General features: G+C 43.6%; 1 pseudogene; it reads left to right on the top strand.

Moving 5' to 3' along the window:
- Nucleotides 1-19,563, top strand: part of LOC147689398 (mitogen-activated protein kinase kinase kinase 10-like) — a 49,091-nt pseudogene that overhangs the window by 28,493 nt on the left and 1,035 nt on the right.

The following is a 19,563-nucleotide window of genomic DNA, read 5'->3' as shown; positions in this document are numbered from 1 at the left end:
ATGAACTGTCATTTGGGTCTCAACAGGTACAAGTTCGATAGCAGTGTTGCTTAGTCTTTCATTTCTCACTGTAGAATCTTCAAAGGTGATGAATCTCTCAGTTTGAACCTCTTGGATTGTAGCTAGAGCAGTGCGTCTGCTACATTGTCGGAGTTCACTTGGCCTACTGCTTAGTATCAGCCACATAGTGTGGTTTGATCAGGTCGATGGACACAAATCTTTTCTCCTTTTTACCAGCAAGGGGTGGCAAAAGTACTGTTCTTGATCCATGGATTGCTGGACAGGTACTGGTTGTATGTAGGAAGGCCCAAATTCCTTTTTGTCCTCGATATTTTCTCGGACTAGATCCCCAAGGTTCGGGATCCAGGCAGGCCCTGCTGGGACGGCCTGATTTTCCCCAGTGGTGGTTGGCTTCAGGAGCACATTTCTTTGTTTCACTCTTAGTTCATTTAAGTCCTGTAAAACAGCCTAACGATCTATGATATCAAATTTCTTATTTTCCGCCACTGTTCCATGACAATCAAGGTCAGGTACCAACATTCTAGTCCCAAGTAGAAATCATATGGAGTGACACCCCCTAGAGAATTTCTTGGCAAATTGTTTAATGCACGTTGGACCCCATAAAGATATTTGACCCACCCATCCCCCGCACCTAATACCCTAGCTGTTATAGATTGCTTTATGTTCCATTTTTTTCTTCCCACAACCGAATTTCCCTCACGATGGAATGGACAAGAACACCGCAATGCTAAGCCCAAACTGGCCATGGCTTCTTTGTAAGCTTGAGAGCTAAACGCAGGGCCCTGGTCAGAGTGCAGTGTGCCTATTGCGTATGTGCCGATAAAGTCTCGCAAATCTTTTACAACTGTTATAGCATCAGCTGAGCTCTGAGCCCACATCCAAAGGAACATTGAACATGAGTCCACTGCGACCATGATATATTTGTAGTTACCATTCCTTTGTAAGGGACCGCAGTGGTCCATGTAAACGCAAGCTAATGGTTTATCTGAGATTAACAGGGGTGTATGCGCAGGATTTTTCACAGTAGAGACTTTCATCTTTTGGCATATTTCACAATCCAAATCAGTTACGGGTCTGTTTCCTAATGCCTGTCCACCAGTACCTCTGTTTTAATACCGATACTGTGGCCGGAACACCTGCATGAGTGGCAAGCCCTTCATATGCTGCTAGGATTAGTCCTAATCTATGTTCCATGTTTGGAATTACCCTATACCCCACTCCGGGGATTCGAGCAAACTGAACATTGTTTGTGTCTATTATTTATGAGTATTTGAGTGGAAACTTTATAGGTAACGCTGCACAACTGCCTTTGCTTGGTGCATTGACAGCCAGTATTATTTCACTGTCTATTTTCATTTTTGAACGAGTGATTGCAGCTACGGAAGCCGTTTGAACAGCCCCCTTCGCTTCTTCATCAGCCAATGAATTCCCTTTAACGTGAACGCCATCACGTTGATGACTCAGCGTGTGTATCACATGAGTGTTTTGTAGTCTGTTTCGCAACTGAACTACTTGTTCCCAAAGCGTTTTATGCTTGAATGTGCCACCTTTTGCATCTTTGAAACCATTTTGAAGCCAATTCTGTAATTATTCATTATGTGTTTGAACACAGTAAAAAGAATCACACATTATGAGTGTGGGGAATTTGGGATCCGTGTTTTCACGTGTCATTATGAATGCTTGTAGTTCAGCTCGCTGAGCTGTACAATCTCCTAAAGATTGCGTTTTTGTGACCATAGGTCTAAATTTGCCATCGCGCATACGACCTCTAACGATAGTGCATGCTTCACTATAAGCTTGTTTACCCTCCGTAACGGGTTGTGCAGATCCATCAGTATTAATAATACATTCATACTGGTCAAGAGGGAGCATTGCAGTTGGCAGCGGACATTCATGGTCGTATTGCAGGAATGCTTATGTTTTCAAATTAAGGATCAAAAACATATTCAACATCAGTTGCAGCAAGAGAATTAACCCATTGTATCCATCTTTGATGTAAAGCGTTTGCATTCGGTATGCTCGCTTTTGTGACTGCCTCTAAGGCTAGTATAGGTGTCACGACCATAATGCGTTTTACCTGTGGTAGGGCTCTTTCTTTTGCTACAGCAGTTTGAACTGCTGTCAGAATTTTTTCTGTAGAAGTGAATTTCATTTCGGTTTGTGTGTACAAATGGGATTTGTATGCAATTGGTACTTTTTCACCTTCGTTAAAAGATAAGTAGGTGATTCCGCGGTATACAGTCAAAATATCGAATTCAAAATATAAAATAGCACTAATATCGAAGTCAAAATATAGAATGGACAAAATATTGAATGGACAGAATGTAGTCAACACAAATATCGAATTTAAGATAAGTAATTTAATATCAATTTTCATAAACATAGAAAGTCAAAATATCGAAGTATATAATATAGGTATTAAATAGATCGAATTTTTAATAATATCGAATTGTTTAAAGTGTTTTGTATGTTTGTATATGTGTGAAAAGTGTATATTTATTTTATAATTTATTTAAAGTAATGAATTGTATGTTATTTAATCTGTGCGTAGTTTAATTCTGAAGCGTGTTGTGGGTTTATAGGGGAATAGGGTGGGAAGTAATTTAATTATAATTAATTAAATATTTAAATGTATTTATTGGTATTTATTTTGAATTAATTGTTAATTCATTTTTAATTGGTAATTAATTAAATTTTAATTGGCAATTAATTTTACTTAATTGATTAATTGATAATTATGTTAATTTTAATAATTTATTTTCCGTAGCGGGTTGTGGGTTTATAGGGGGATAGGGTGGGAAGTAATTTAATTATAATTAATTAAATATTTTAATGTATTTATTGGTATTTATCTTGAATTAATTGTTAATTAATTTGTAATATCTAATTAATTAATTGTTAATTGGTAATTAATTTGATTCATTAGGTAATGAATTTTAATAATTAATTTTTATTTGTATTTTTAATTATTAATTATTATACTATATTTATTTGGTAATTACTTTTAATTACTTTTTTATTGGTATTAATATTTACATTATTTTCATTAATATATGAAGTATTTAATTTCCTTACTGTTGACTGGAGTGGGAATAGTAATTTTTACCCCTACGCTATCCAACGCTTTCCCTACTGTTGCACTCACTGGAGTGGTAATAGTACATTTTACCCTCCCGCTATCCTAGGGTAAAAATACTGTATATTGTTTTATTAATATTATGTTAATATATATATACATGTTTTAAAAAGTAAAAATGTATGTTTTTATAACTTTAATTATTTAATAATTGTAATATTTTAGTTGATTATTTTTAATATTTAATTAATTATAAATTATTTTTAAGACATTTAAAAAAATTCAATATATTTTTTTAAACTATATTTTTGATTCGATATTTTTGTACTTCCCTGTTTGTACATAGGAATTTGATATTTTGTCATTATATATTTTGTCATCGATATTTTGGGTATTCTATATTTTTGTATTCTATATTTTGTCAGTGATCCGCCCCCGCATTGACCCGGAAGGGTCGATCACTAAGTTGCGTACATTTACGCGTGTTTGTAAATGTTTTGTTGCTAACCTGTCAGATTTAAGTGAACACAACATTTCTGTGTGTTCTTGTGTCCAATTTATGATTTTAAAATCAAGTTTGATTAATTCGTAGATGGGTTTAAACCTTTCTGCGTAGTTTAGAATGTAAGTTCTGCCAAAAATCAGGAAACCAAGAATCTAATGTAATTTTGTCCGCATTTTTGGTGGTTGGGGCAGCGCACACTTTTCTAAAAAGTTGGCTGCAAGGCTTTTGCCTTCATTTGAAAGTTCATATCCTAAGAAAAGGACATTGAGTTGGGCAATTCTTGATTTCTTGAAATTGAATTTGTAACCATCAGAGTTGATGCCCTGTATAATGGTGTTCACCCTGTTCAAGTGCCTGTCCAGGTCATCGTCTGTCAGATAGATATCATCGACATATGACAATGCCTCGTCATCATAAGTTTGTAGAAACTCTGTTACCCTAATGAGAATAACGACGGGCTGTTCTTGAAACCTTGTGGGAGTCGACAGAAATGAGACTGGGTTCCCATTATTGAGAAAGCGGTCAAATACCTACTTTTGTGTGCAATGTTTTGACAAAAGAAACCATTTAAAATATCTAATGTCGTTTAATGTTTTTTACCCACAATGTTATTCATTAATGCTGTACAGTGGGCATTTTGCACTGCAAATGTTTTACAACAAGAGTTTAGGTGTCTGTAATCCAAAACTAGATGATATGTATTGTCTGGTTTGGAAACAGGAAACAAAGGATTGTTCATTGATGAGGTGCATGTTTCAATCACCCCGAGGTATTCAAGTTGATCTAAGATCTCTCTAACCTGTTTTGTAGCTTCTTGCTTAGCTGGGTACTGCCTTTGTGCAGTTGGTTGATTTTTTAACTGGATGTTATGGTGAGGTGAGTCCTCATCCCATCCTACATGATTTTTATATAATGCTGGGGCTTGGGCAACTGCCCATTTCCCGGCATAAGTATGTTTTAAATGTACTGGAACATGATTGGAGAAGGCTGGCATTATGATGTCTTCGCCATGTGGGCACTCACTGACAAATTCTGGTGGCCAGTCCTGTTCTGTAAAAGAATATCATAACCCTTTAAAAGTCGCTCCCAAAAGGGTGCTTTCACTTTTCTCTGTATGTCTCCCTCCATCCGGAGTGTTATTTCATGTAACCTATGTGGAGAGCTAAACCTGGTGTCTGCAGTTTCAACTTGAATGTCCTTATTCAAGTCCACTGTCTCCAGCAGTCCCTTCAGGTTCTGGAAAGCTATTGTTACTTCTGCTGCACTATCCAGCATTGTCTGAGCCCATTCTCCGTTCTTGAGTCGTGTTCTCAGAATCCTTGGCATGTCTGATCTTTAGACCTACTGCCTTCTTTTTTGTGAATTGAGGTTTTGGTTTGTCTTTCTGAACGTGTTGATCGTCTTTGGACTTCACACGTTTTTCTTTGTTGTCTGACCGTCCTCTTCTTTTGGATGTTTGTGACAATATCTGAAAGGTACAGGAGGAATGTGTATCAGTATATTGATACCTGTCAGGTTTCCTCAAATTATCCCTATTTCTGAGGTTATACCTCCTTGCAAAGGGCTCCTTTTGAGGAGCCCTACCTCGGGAAAGAGAACGCTTCTCTTTCGAATGTTGTTTACTATTTTCCCACTTCTTTTTAGAAGAGGTAGGGTTGTGTTTAGTAGAGTCCTTTTCAGAAATGAGGCACAGGGTCAGACTGATTTGCATATGGCCATGTCTGAACTGGGGTGGCGGAGTGAGCTAAAGAATGATGATATATTAAACCCAGATCAGTTGACTGGGGTGAGTGCTTGCAATGTTCAACACTCCGTCCATCATCCCCTTTGGTTTTGCTTTGTTCACCCTAAGTTGGCAGTGTTTGCCCAGATGTAGGTCCCTTGCTCACTTTGCCACTGGATTCAAGCTAGCCTGGCTGATGCTGGCTGATTAGCCAGACACCGGTCCCAGGATGCTTGTTTCCGGTACAGGGAAGAAATTGCTTAGCAGTTCGGGCTGGACTGTTCCCATGAGGCACAGGGTCAGACTGTTTTGCATTTGGCCATGTCTGACTGGGGTGGCGGAGTGAGCTAAAGAATGATGATGAATTAAAACCAGATCAGTTGACTGGGGGTGAGTGTTTGCAATGTTCAACACTCCGTCCATCATCCCCTTTGGTTTTGCTTTGTTCGCTCTAAGTTGGCAGGGTATGCCCATACGTGGGTCCCTTGCTCACTTTGCCACTGGATTCAAGTTAGCCTGGCTGATGATGGCTGATTAGCCAGAAACCGGTCCCAGGATGCTTGTTTCCGGTCCAGGGAAGACATGGCTTGGCAGTTCGGGCTGGACTGTTTCCATGAGGCACAGGGTCAGACTGATTTGCATATGGCCATGTCTGAACTGGGGTGGCGGAGTGAGCTAAAGAATGATGATGGATTAAACCCAGATCACTTGACTGGGGGTGAGTGCTTATAATGTTTAACACTCCGTCCATCATCCCCTTTGGTTTTGCTTTTTAGAACTCTCAGACAGTTGTGGTTTAACTTTACAATTCTATCAATTTTTGTATGTTACTATGTAATTCCTCGTCCAAAAATAATTCAATGTCAGGGTCAGGTGTGTAGCCGGCTAAAACCGGCCATGTTGCTCCTGGTCTACTTAGTGGACCGAGCCTGGTAATGTGATTTAAATGTTTAGGGCGCCTTCAAACCAGAGCTCATGCTCCTGGTATGTGAGTGGAATTTCAATAACCTCGAGAGGAATATATTCCTATGGTGGATCATCTTCTTTGTAGAAGTGAAACATTTTAGTTACTGGATGTGATTCAGGGAATGTTATCCATGAGTAGAATACTTCTGTCTGGTGAGATTCATGTGCCTCTATCACAAAAACAGCTCTACCACCTCTTGATGTTATATCATGTCTTATAAGTTTTAGAGTGATGGCTCTCCTTAAATTAATAGGAATGATATAGCATTCTCATCGGTTTCATCAAAACCTGTAACATTAAAAGCTGCTTCGGCTTGGTCAGCCGCAACTCCACCGGTTTTGGTGTTATCGCTGTTATTAGACATTGGTGAATGAAAATTGCGGAGCAAGTTTCAAGGGAACAAAGATAAGGTGCACAATATGTTGGAAAACTGTATCCTTCTGTTAAAGATTGCAGGGATTTGTTAGCATGAGCTGAAAGCCATTTTGTATTTTGGCAGCCATTTTAGGTAGCCATGTGCTCGCCATGTACTGTTTCCCTCTTCAGAGCCTTGCACATGCTCAGAAGGGCCTAACTAGTGGAATGCACCTACTCCTCTTGTATAACTGTCAGGCTATTTTTGCTGCTGTATGGAGAAGTAACTCTCCTCCCACTTTGTTGAGCAAGCAGATCTTGCATGCCAATATTACGCATTTTGCATGCTTACATGTGCCAGGACCTCCCCTTGCTCTTATTTTGACTATGTAACCCTAAGCATATATAAGGCCCCTGTTTTCTGTACTCCTTAGACTGTCTCATACAGTTGCTAAAGGTTCTGTGTGATGTAGTCTCCCTCATTTGAGGTTATTAAAGATGTTACTTTTATATTACAGCTTCTGTGCCAATTTCTTCTTTGTTGGTTTAAAAGGACCAAGTATCAGTGAGACCCTTGAAATGTTTTCTATTTTCTTCACTTCAACGTTGAACAAACCAAACAGCTAATACATAGGATTTTTGTCCTACTCATTTATGGCAGATATTATCCCTTCTCACTCCAGATGTCTTATGGAGTATTATGAGTAGAGGGTCTCTGAGAAAAGCACAACTGAGTTACTTCAGTATCTAGCGTTAAATTATTGCCTTACCAAACCGTTAGGCACCATGTAATGTAGTTCCTATACCCTGGTAGGCTCTGTGCTTTGGAATAATATACACTATAGATTTGACATAGGACTGAGGTTAGTATGTCTCTATCGAGTACATTAAACTTAATTAATTGTGTTTGCCAGCTAACTCAGAGGTCACTCTAATCTTCTCTAATGAACAAGAAGGGATTAGTTTCTGACAACCGCAGAAACATGACAACTTTGTTTTCCTTAGAATTGGAACACGTCTCAGAATTGTGGAAACAATTGATAACAGTTTCACTCAGAGAAATAGAGAGACGGGCGTTTCAATAAAAGGGTTTATTGAAGAGTTTTATTTCCCATGCAAGAGATATGAGCGCAGCTACGACATATATTCATAAAAATACATACATAAATTACACAGGCTAAAGTACTCATTTGGTGCTTCTAAAATAATCCTACCCTATTGTACCTAACCTAAGTGTAGTATGAGGGAAGAAGTAGGTGTTGTTTAGCTCTAGTGTTGGTTAGCCAAGAGTTGCCAAAAGTTTCTCTAGGTTCTAGTCTGCTCCATACCTTAGAATGAGAGCGGTTGGAATCTCTTTCCGAGTCTCGATCTCTAACACCCCACAAGGGGAGTCAGAAACACTGAAGCTGGATTCTCTGCGAGGAGGATGACAACATCTGGTTAGTGCGTCTGTTGGGGACTCGATCTTCTTCCGAACTTGCTGTGGCGAACCGCTTCGTGCAAGTATGCAGCCGAGCTGTGCCGTACAGTGGTTTGTCAAGGCAAGTGAAGGTATATTTAAACCTTGAAGGTGTTTAAGAATGCCAGTATTGAAGTAAAAGTCGGGCAGAGAAACGTCATGAATGAACCCCTAAGGAATAGATGTTCATGCATAATAAATAGGTTCTTGGAGAAATCAGTATCCAAGCAAGGGGAAGTCCTAAAGGCTTAAGCGTCTGGTTTTTCAAGACTTAGTGACGTGGATTGACGGATGTAGTTGACCATGCCAGTGGAGAAGTGTGGCTCAATGATTAGAGCGGCAGACCCTGATGCAGAGGTCTAGCCCAGGACCAGGTTTCAATTCCCCGCCTCGGCGGGACTTGGGCTCAAAATTCCACGGACCTGATAATTCTCACCTCGGTGCCTAGTCCAATCATGGAGTCTCACTCTGCAACTCTGGGCAATAGCTTGCTTAATCTCCACAACGGCCCCCACAACGCTAAGGATGCTTGGCCTCCACCTTGGGGGTGCCCAGGAGTGGACACCTCACAGGGAAAGCCAGGATGAGTTCCACAGCGGTATTCGTACAAGGGCCTTCAGACCCTTGTGGGTGAGTAGTGCACTATACAAGTATCAATTTACATTTACATATTTGGTTAGCATGAGCAATGCCTAAATAAGGGCTGGATTTCTATGTCTAATAAGGGCAATGTGAATTGTACCTATATAAGGGCCTAAATTGGGAAATCTATATACGGTATCTAAATTGACACACAACACCGGGGTTATTCTCAAATTTATGATGATGAGGCATTGTCATATATTGATGATATCTGTCTGACAGACGATGACCTGGACAGGCACTTGAACAGGGTGAACACCATTATACTAGGCTTCGCCTCTGACGGTTATAAATTCAATTTAAAAAAATCAAGAATTGTCCATCTCAATGTCCTTTTCCTAGGATATGAACTATCAAGTGAAGGCAAAAGCCTGGCAGACAACTTTTTAAAAAAGTGTGCACTGCTACAACCTCCAAAAATGCTGAAAAACGTACAGGCCATTCTAGGTTTCCTGAATTTTGGAAGAGCTTACATTCTGAACTACGCAGAAAGAGTTAACCTCTCTATGAATTATTCAAACCTGATTTTAAAATCACACATTGGACACAGAAACATAAGTATATCCTGCGTTCAATTCAAGCTGATATGTTAACAACAAATCACTTACAAACATACGTAAACGTACGCAACTTAGTGATCTAAATTATTCCGGGTCAATGCGGATTCTCCTACTTAACTTTTAACAAAGGTGAAAAAGTACCAATTGCATACAAATCATATTTGTACACACAAGCAGAAATGAAATTTACATTGACAGAAAAAATCCTGACAGCACTTCAAACCGCTGTAGCAAAAGAAAGAGCCCAAGCACAGGGGAAACGCATTATGGTCATGACACCTGTACCAGCCTTAGAGGCAGTTACAAAAGTGAGCATTCCGAATGCAAAAGCTTTACATCAAAGATGGAACTGATATTGAATATGTTGTTGATCCTTATTTGAAAACACAAGCATTCCTGCAATACGAACATGAATGTCCTCTACCTACTGAAATTCTCCCTCTTGACCAGTACGAATTTTTAATTTATACTGATGGATCTGCACAACCCGCTACGGGGAGTAAGCAAGCTTTTAGTGCAGCATGCGCAATCGTTAAAGGTCGTATGCGTGATGGCAAATTCAGACATATGGTCACAAAAACACAATCTCTAGGAGATTGTACAGCTCAGCAAGCTGAACTACAAGCATTCATAATGGCACTTGAAAATATGGATCACTCATAGTGTGCGATTCTTTTTATTGTGTTCAATCATATAATGAATATTTACAGAATTGGCTTCAAAACGGTTTCAAAGATGTAAAAGGTGGCACAATCAAGCACAAAACGCTTTGGGAACAAGTAGTTTAGTTGCAAAACATACTACAGAACACTCACGTGATACATACGTGATGGCGTTCATGTTGAAGGGAATTCATTGGCTGACGAAGCCACGAAGGGGGCTGTGCAAATGGCTTTCGTAGCTGAAATCACTCGTTTAAAAACAAAAATAGACAGTGAAATAATACTGTCTGTCAATACATCAAGCTAAGGAAGCGATGCAGCGGTACCTAAAAAGTTTCCACTCAAATACACTATAGTAGATGTGAAGAATGTTCCGTTTGCTCGAATCCCTGGAGTGGGGGATAGGATAATTCCAAACATGGAACATAGATTAATCCTAGCAGCACATGAAGGGAACGCCTCTGCTCATGCAGGTGTTTCCGCCACATTATCGTTATTGAAACAGAGATACTGGTGACCCAGCATTAGGAAACATATCAGAAACTATGTTTTGAACTGTGAAATATGAAAGACTCTACTGTGAAACGTCCTGCGCAGACTCCCCTGCTAATTTCAGATAAACCATTAGCGTGTGTTTACCTGGACTTCTGTGGTCCCTTACATAGGGATGGTAACTATAAATATATCATGGTCACAGTGAATTAGTTTTCAAGGTTCCTGTGGATGTGGCCTTAGCGCTTGGCTGAAGCTCGAACTGTTATAAAAGATTTGCGAGTCTTTATCGGCACATACGCAATAGACATACTACACTCTGACCAGGGCTAAGCGTGGGCGTAAAATCCGTTCCGTTTGCTGAATGTGCGGATTTTTGGCAAATTTGCGATCCGCGAATCGCGTGAAATTGCCCAAAAATCCGCAATTCACAAGCTGACGGATTTTTATTGCTTGGTCGCGCTTGACAAATACAAAAACAAAATTGCGGCGTGCGGCGTTCACTTACTGTGATTCTGAGTTCGAAGAGTGGTTTTCCTCCCTGTTTGCGTGATCGCGCGAGAGTTTTTCGACCACGAGTACGTCATCGCGGCCCGCCATCTTGCACAGCGAGAGTTTGACAACACGAGTACGTCATAAGGGCCTGCTATCACGCATCGCGGGATTAAACAATTGCGAGAACGTAGATGCGGCGCGCAGCTGACTTCCGGTGGGAGATTTGACCAGCTCGCGTTCCCGAACTTGCAAAGATTGCAGTTCTGCACGAGAAATCCACCACAGGCAGCATAAACCTACTGAAAATTATGATTTTTGATCAGAATAACTCCTCAGATTGACATTGGGCTGCACTTTTTTGTGCAAGGAGTCCATTTTTGGGGGGGTGGTAGGAAGGAAGTGCCCCACAGTCTCCAACTTCCTGTTCCTGTCCATAAGGCTCCTCCCAGTGTTTTGTCTATGTCCTGGTCACTTTTCATATGGATCTGGAGCTGGAAGGATTATTTTTTGTGGCTGCTTCTGGATATTTGGGTTTGAGGACTTTTTGGACTTTGGATCACTTTTGGATTTGAGATTTTACAAGTAAGTTGGTGTTGTTTGATTGGGGCATTGCAGTTGCTGCAACTACAATTTTGAAACTTTTTCACAACTTTAAAAAAAATATATTGTGGGTAGCCACAGTATCCAGTAGGCCCAGGGTTAGTCATGGGTGCATGATGCAACTGTTACTGTGAGTTTTGTTGAACTTAAATCTCATTTATGTCATGGAATTTTAGCTCACTGTTATATGTGGATTTTTTTTTGGGGGTGCCTGAGTGTAAAGCCACACTAGCCAGTAGGCCCAGGGGTAGAGAGTGGTGCATGGACCAAGTCTTTCTGTGGGGTGTCTTGAATTTAAGCATCATTGAGGGCATAGATGGCATTGGATTTTGGTGATTTTTGTGTGTTTTTTTACTTTTTGGGGTGGTGTTGGGGCCTGTCTATGTGGGTGGGGGCCATTTTGAGGCCTTGTCCAAGCAGGGCCTGGCCATGTTGCTGGGGGCCAAGGGGCCATTTTGAATCCAGGCAGTGTGCTCAGGCCTGCACCCAGTTTGCCTTGCTTTCACCCATTATGCTCAGGGGTACTCAGTGGTGCATGGACCAAGTCTTTCTGTGGGGTGTCTTGAATTTAAACATCATTGAGGGCATGGATGGCATTGGATTGTGGTGGTTTTTGTGTGTTTTTCGACTTTTTGGGGTGGTGTTGGGGCCTGGCCATGTGGGTGGGGGCCATTTTGAGGCCTGCTCCAAGCTGGGCCTGGCCATATTGCTGGGGGTCAAGGGGCCATTTTGAATCCAGGCAGTGTGCTCAGGCCTGCACCCAGTTTGCCTTGCTTTCACCCATTATGCCCAGGGGTACTCGGTGGTGCATGGACCAAGTCTTTCTGTGGGGTGTCTTGAATTAAAACATCATTGAGGGCATGGATGGCATTGGATTGTGGTGATTTGTGTGTGTTTTTCGACTTTTGGGGTGGTGTTGGGGCTTGGCCATGTAGATGGGGGCCATTTTGAGGCCTGGTCCAAGCACGACCTGGCCATGTTGCTGGGGGTCAAGGGGCCATTTTGAATCCAGGCAGTGTGCTCAGGCCTGCACACAATTTGCCTTGCTTTCATTCATTATGCCCAGGGGTACTCAGTGGTGCATGGACAAGTCTTTCTGTGGGGTTTCTTGAATTTAAACATCATTGAGGGCATGGATGGCATTGGATTGTGGTAATTTGTGTGTGTTTTTCGACTTTTTGGGTGGTTTTGGGACCTGGCCATGTTTTGAACAAAGGCATGTCTTTTGTTCCGACGTATTCCACCAACACATTGGAAACTGAAGTTGCATTATTTAAATTCATGAGGAAACTTCGGTTACGGTGGTTTTTCCACACGATTAACACAGAGTCCACCACTCCAGTCACCACACCAGAACAACCTCAGGTCTTTAAACCTAAGAGCACTTTCATGGCTCCATTTTCGCATAAGGCCTTGGATTTATTTGAAACCTTGGTTAAGAAAGACGTAGAGCAGATCTCAGTCACAAAAACTAGACACAACAATTTGACTAAATCAGAACACCAAACCTTGGTAAAATTGGCACAGAATGATATGTTAAAAATTGTTCCGGCAGACAAAGTCAAGTCAAGTCAAGTCAAAGAATATATATAGCGCGCTACATACCCAGAGGGTCTCAAGGCGCTTGAGGAGGGGTGGGGAATTACTTGTCAAATATCCACGTTTTAAGTTGCTTCCTGAATGCTAGGTGATTCTGAGTAAGGCGAAGGTAAGTGGGAAGGGAGTTCCAGGTTTTAGCTGCCAGGTAGGAGAAGGATCTACCTCCCATGGTGGTTTTGTTGATGCGAGGTACAGTGACAAGGGCTTGGTTGGATGATCGTAGCTGGCGGGAGGGGGAGTAGAAGGACAGTCGTGTGTTGAGGCATTCTGGTCCGATTTCGTAGAGTGCTTTGTGTGCGTGGGTTAGGAGCCGGAAAGTGATCCTCTTATTGACGGGAAGCCAGTGGAGGTTTTTCAGGTGACCAGAGATATGTTCTTTACGCAGGATGTCTAATATGAGCCTGGCTGAGGCGTTTTGGATTCTTGGAGTTTTTTCTGGAGTTTAGCGGTAGTACCAGCGTAGAGGGTGTTTCCATAGTCCAGTCGGCTCGTGACCAGGGCGTGGGTGACCGTTTTCCTAGTTTTGGTGGGGATCCAACAAAATGTTTTTTTGAGCATGCGAAGAATGTTGAAGCAGGATGAAGAGACGGCGTTGACTTGTCTGTTCATCGAGAGTGAGGAATCCAGGATGACGCCCAGGTTCCGTGCATGGTCCGTCGGGATGGGTGCTTTTCCAAGGGCCTCTGGCCACCAAGAGTCATCCCAGGCGGAGGGGGAGGTGCCTAGGATGAGGACTTCTGTTTTTTCTGAGTTCAGTTTCAGACGGCTATGTTTCATCCATTCGGCTACTTCTTTCATTCCTTCGTGTAGGTTAGTTTTGGCGGTGCTAGGGTCATTGGTGAGTGATAGGATCAGTTGAGTGTCATCCGCGTAGGAGATGATGTTGAGGTTGTGTTGGCGTGCGATGGCCGCGAGGGGGCTCATGTATACGTTGAAAAGGGTGGGGCTGAGTGAAGATCCTTGTGGCACGCCGCAGATGACTTCAGTGGCCTCTGACTTGAATGGTGGAAGGCGGACTCTCTGGGTTCTTCCGGTGAGGAACGAGGTGATCCATTCTAGTGCTTTTCCTTGGATTCCAATGTTTCTGAGGCGCTGTAGAAGGGTGCTATGGCAGACTGTGTCGAAGGCTGCGGAGAGGTCGAGGAGGATGAGGGCGACTGTGTCTCCATTGTCCAGTAAAGTTCAAATGTCGTCTGTTGCTGCGATGAGGGCGGTTTCAGTGCTGTGTTTGGCTCGGAAGCCGGACTGTGAGGAGTCGAGGGAATTGTTGGCTTCGAGGAAGGCGGCGAGCTGGTTGTTGACAGCTTTCTCGATGACTTTGGCCGGGAATGGAAGGAGCGAAATGGGACGGTAGTTTTTGAGTTCGGTGGGGTCCGCTGTGGGTTTTTTCAGAAGGGCGCTGAGTTCAGCGTGTTTCCAGCTTTCCGGGAAGGTGGCGGAGTTGAGGGAGCAGTTGATGACGTCTCGGAGGTGCGGTGCTATGAAGGAGTCTGCTTTGTTGAAGATGTGGTGAGGGCATGGGTCTGTGGGGGATCCTGAGTGGATGGAGTTCATCAGGCGGATAGTGTCCTCAGTGGAGATTGGGTTTTATTTATTTATTTATTTATTTTATATTCTTATAGAGCGCCAGATTAGACTCCCGAAGGGGTATCTCCGCGCTATTACTGTGCCACAAATTAGTGCTGTTACAAGAGAGTGGTTAGTATAGGGTAGCGAGGCCGGGAAGTAATTTATTTGTCAGAAAACAGATACGTTTTTAAGTTCTTCCGAAAACTCAGATGGCTGGAAATTGACCTGAGTTCTTGGGGTAAAGAATTCCAGAGTGTTGGGCCGGCATAAGCTAATGCACGGCCACCTTGTCTGGTCTTCTTTACTCTTGGTGTCTGCAGAAGCTGCTGTTGGCTGGAGCGCAAATGTCGTCCCGGGATATAGGGCTGGAAGATCTTAATCATATATTTCGGGCCCTCCCCTATCATGCTCTTATGGATGGTGCATAAGATCTTAAAGTGGACTCGCTTCCTAACTGGAAGCCAGTGGAGTCTCATCAGCAGGGGACTGGAAGGGGTCCTGGCTGGAGCATTCAGGACAACCCTTGCTGCTGTGTTTTGAATTATTTGCAATTTACTGAGCTGCTCCTCGTTAGCTCCGAGGAGCAGCCCGTTGCAATAATCCACCCTGCTGATGACCAGAGCCTGCACGAGCGTTTTTCTGTGATGGTCTGGTATGTAGGGAAAGACTCGTCTCAGCATCCTGATAGCCCGGAAACAGGTACCAGCAACCTGATTGACATGTCCTTTAAAAGTAAGTTGCTGGTCAAAGAGCACTCCCAGGTTCCTGATGGAGCTCTTGGGAGTGGGGACAGGACCTAGTTCCACGGGCCACCAGTCAGAGGACCAATATGTTGCCGCTTGTCCAAAACACATGACCTCCGTTTTCCCCACATTGCACTGCAGACGGTTAGTTGACATCCAGTCTGCTATTCCAGTCATTAAGGATGTTCGAGGGTGGTGAAGGTCCAGCAGATGGTTGGGTGGGTTGGTCTCCGGGTTGGTTGTCGAAGCTGTTGTGGATGTCTGCAATTTTGTTGTGGAAGAATGAGGCTAGGGAGTCGCAGAGGGCTTGAGAGGGGGTGATGTCGTTGGAGTTGGCCGAGGGATTGGTGAATTCCTTGACGATGTTGAAAAGTTCCTTGCTGTTGTGGGCGTTGCTATGTAGTCGGTCCTTGAAGGCGGTTTTCTTGGCCTTTCGGATCAGTTGGTGGTGTGTGCGAGTGGCGTTTTTGAAGGCGTCCTTGGTGCTGGTGGTTGGGTCTTTTTTCCAGGCCTTCTCGAGGGAGCGGCAGAGTTTCTTGGATTTCTTAAGATCATCGTTGAACCAGGAGGCTTTCTTGCTGCCAAGTTTGATTTGTCGTTTTTTCAGTGGTGCTAGGATGTCGGCGCTGTTGGATAACCATAGGGTGAGGTTGGTGGCGGCTTGGTCGGGGTTTGAGGAGTGGGCTGGGGGGTTTAGAAGAAGCGATGAGGAGATCTGGTCGATGGTGATTTTGTTCCAGTTTCTTTGCAGAGTTGGTTGGGGGTGGTTGTTGGGTTTGGGCTTGTTGTAGGTAAAGTGGACGCAGCTGTGGTCAGTCCAGAGGAGAGCCGTAGTGTGGCTGAAGGAGACATGATTGCTGGAGGTGAAGATAGGGTCGAGTGTGTGACCTGCGATGTGGGTGGGGGAAGTGACCAGTTGTTTGAGTCCGAGGTTGGCGAGGTTGTCCAAAAGGGTGGTGGAGTTATGGTCGTTGTTCTTTTCAAGGTGAAAATTGAGGTCTCCCAGAAGGATGTAATCTTTGGAGGGGAGCGCGTGTGGAGTGATGAAGTCCGTGATGTCCTCACTAAATTGTGCGCGGGGTCCTGGAGGTCTGTAAAGGAGGGTGCCTCTGAGTGTAGTCTTGGGGTCGATGTGGATCTGGAAGTGAAGGTGTTCAGAGTTGGCGAGATTGACGTACGAGCTGGTTGAGATGTGGATGGATTTCTTATGGACGATAGCGATTCCTCCTCCTGTGTGGCCGGTACGGTCCTTGCGTATGATCTTGTAATCTTCTGGGATGGCAATGGTGATGTCTGGGGCTGAGGAGGCGTTCATCCATGTTTCTGTTAGGAAGGCGACGTCCGGAGAGATGGTGTCTAGTAGATTCCATAGGTCAATGGCGTGCCTGTGGACCGATCGGGTGTTGAGCAAGATGCATTGTAGGTGGTTGGGGTCGGGAGTCTGTGGTGTGATCGTAGCGGAGTTGTTGTTGGTGCCGCTGAATTTGCAGGAGTTGCATGAGAAAGGTCCATGGGTGTGTCCAGGAGCGGCTTGGGCGCAATTGGGGGAGCGGCCGGGGTTAAGGGCTAGGAGGGTGGTGGCATCGTAGGTAATGCGGGAGGGCTGGGCAAAGCGAGGGCCAGGGGGTCTGGCGCTGGGCGCGGTCCAGGCGCGGACGGGCGTAGACGGGCTTACCTTTGGCGCACCTTCGGCGCGGCTGGGGCGCGAACGCTGCGCGTAAACGCTGCGCGCGGGAACAACTGTCATATATGGATAGTGGAGGGGAGGGGCGAGGGCGGCCCAGCTGGGAGGCGGGGCGGGCTTACTAGGACAACAACAACACACAAAATGGCAGCGGAGGGGTGAGCACAGCCGAGCGCTTGGGGATAACGCGCAAATACTGAAAAGTTACAATGGCAAATTAACAAAATGCATACAGGGCAAAAGCGGCAAGCAGGGCAGACAGCAATAATAACGAGGCACTTCTGATACAAATCGCAGCACTACGATACCAGGTGTCGTCAGAGACACTGCGGAGCGACCATTCAGCTCGAAAGCGAAGAGAGTCACAGCGCTTCGAGGGAATGGAGCGCTGTAAGTAGTCTGTGGGAGGGCGGCTCAGCTGGGAGGCGGGGCGGGCTTACTAGGACAACAACAACACACAAAATCGCAGCGGAGGGGTGAGCACAGCCGAGCGCTTGGGGATAACGCGCAAACACTGAAAAGTTACAATGGCAAATTAACAAAATGCATACAGGGCAAAAGCGGCAAGCAGGGCAGACAGCAATAATAACGAGGCACTTCTGATACAAATCGCAGCACTACGATACCAGGTGTCGTCAGAGACACTGGGGAGCGACCATTCAGCTCGAAAGCCAGATAATGAGAATGGTTGTACTCAACCATTCTCATTATCTGGCAAAGGTCAATCAGCATGTTACCGATGAAGACACATATATCAAACTGGATACCGACCCTACAGTTCGTTTTTAAACCATTTTGAACACGATTCTAGAAAGAGCACAGGAGATGGGTTGGATAGATGAACAAACCCGCAAATTTTTGACTGTTCAATACCCAAAGAGGCCTCATATATACATGGTGCCCAAAATGCACAAGCACCCAACAGACCCCCCATTCAGGCCAATTGTGGCGGGATGTGGGTCTCTGCATGAACCGTTAGGCAAGTTCTTAGATCATTACTTACAGCCACTTGTACAACAATGGAGCACGTACATACAGGACACTACAGATTGTTTGAAAAGGATTAGTCAAGTGATTATAACACCAGAAGAAAATGTATTGCTGTGTACTGTGGATATATCTGCTTTGTACACCTCTATCCCTCATCAGGAGGGTATTGAGGCTGTTGAGTGAATGTTATTACAGCATGATTATGACGAAGGTACAAATGTGTTTCTTCTAGAACTACTGCATTTCTGTTTGTACCATGGATATTTCAGATGGCAAGACAGCTATTACCTACAAAGGACAGGCACTAGCATGGGTTTTACGGGAGCACCAACTTTTGCTAACATATTCATGGCAAAGTACGAGAATGAGCACGTTTTGCAAAACCCTCAATGGTCACAACACCTTAAGCTTTATGTCAGGTACATAGACGACATCCTCATGGTGTGGGATGGTACACATGAGATGTTAGAACATTTGCTGACAGAGTTAAATCGCTGTCATGACCAAATTAAAATCACGTACTCTGTTTATGACAAATCCATTAACTATTTGGACATTCTGATTGAAAATAAAGGAGATGGCTTAGAAACAAGACTGTACAAAAAAAACACAGATCGTAATAGTGCATTACATTACAGCAGCTTTCACACATTATCCTTAAAAAATCACCTACCTTTTTCACAATTTTTACGTGCAAGTAGAATTTGTTCACAGGAAGAACAAGGTATTCAAGAGATGGAGAGTATGAGAATTTGTTCACAGGAAGAACAAGGTATTCAAGAGATGGAGAGTATGATTCAGGCATATAAGGAGAGAGGCTATCCAGATGAGGTATTACAGCAGGCTAAACTTAAAGCCAGCCAGAAAGACAGACAGGAATTACTTGCAAAAACAGTCAGACCACCACTGAAGAGGGAGGTATTTGTCATCAAACATTCCACATCAAGCAGACTCATTAAGAAAAGCATTTTAAAAAGATGGGAAGTGATCGAACAAGAGACAGACTTTAAGGATGTGTTTTTTGACAAACCACTATTTGCACATACCAGGTCTAAGAATATAAAAGAGATACTGAAACATTCTCAGATCAACACAGGCATTGCACGACATAGAGGCATGGTAAAGTGCCATAACTGCGGTCACTGCAGTAACGTAATGACAGGGGATGTGTTCACACATCCACAGACAGGCAAACATATACAGCTGAGACATACATCAGACTGCAACAGGAGCAGAGTAGTCTATGCCATCAAATGCCCGTGCGGGCAGGTATACGTGGGTAAAACCACAAGAAAAATCAAGGTCCGCATAATGGAGCACAAGAGCCTAATAAGAACAGGGAATCCCAAATCTAACCTAGCAATGCATTGGAAAGAGAGACAACATACCATCCCGCAATTGCGTTTCACAGTGTTAGAAAAT

This window comes from Lissotriton vulgaris, chromosome 10, assembly GCF_964263255.1.
Source record: "Lissotriton vulgaris chromosome 10, aLisVul1.2, whole genome shotgun sequence".
Taxonomy (NCBI): domain Eukaryota; kingdom Metazoa; phylum Chordata; class Amphibia; order Caudata; family Salamandridae; genus Lissotriton; species Lissotriton vulgaris.
Note: the sequence above shows the minus strand (reverse complement) of the source record. Positions and strands in the feature narration are given on the sequence as shown.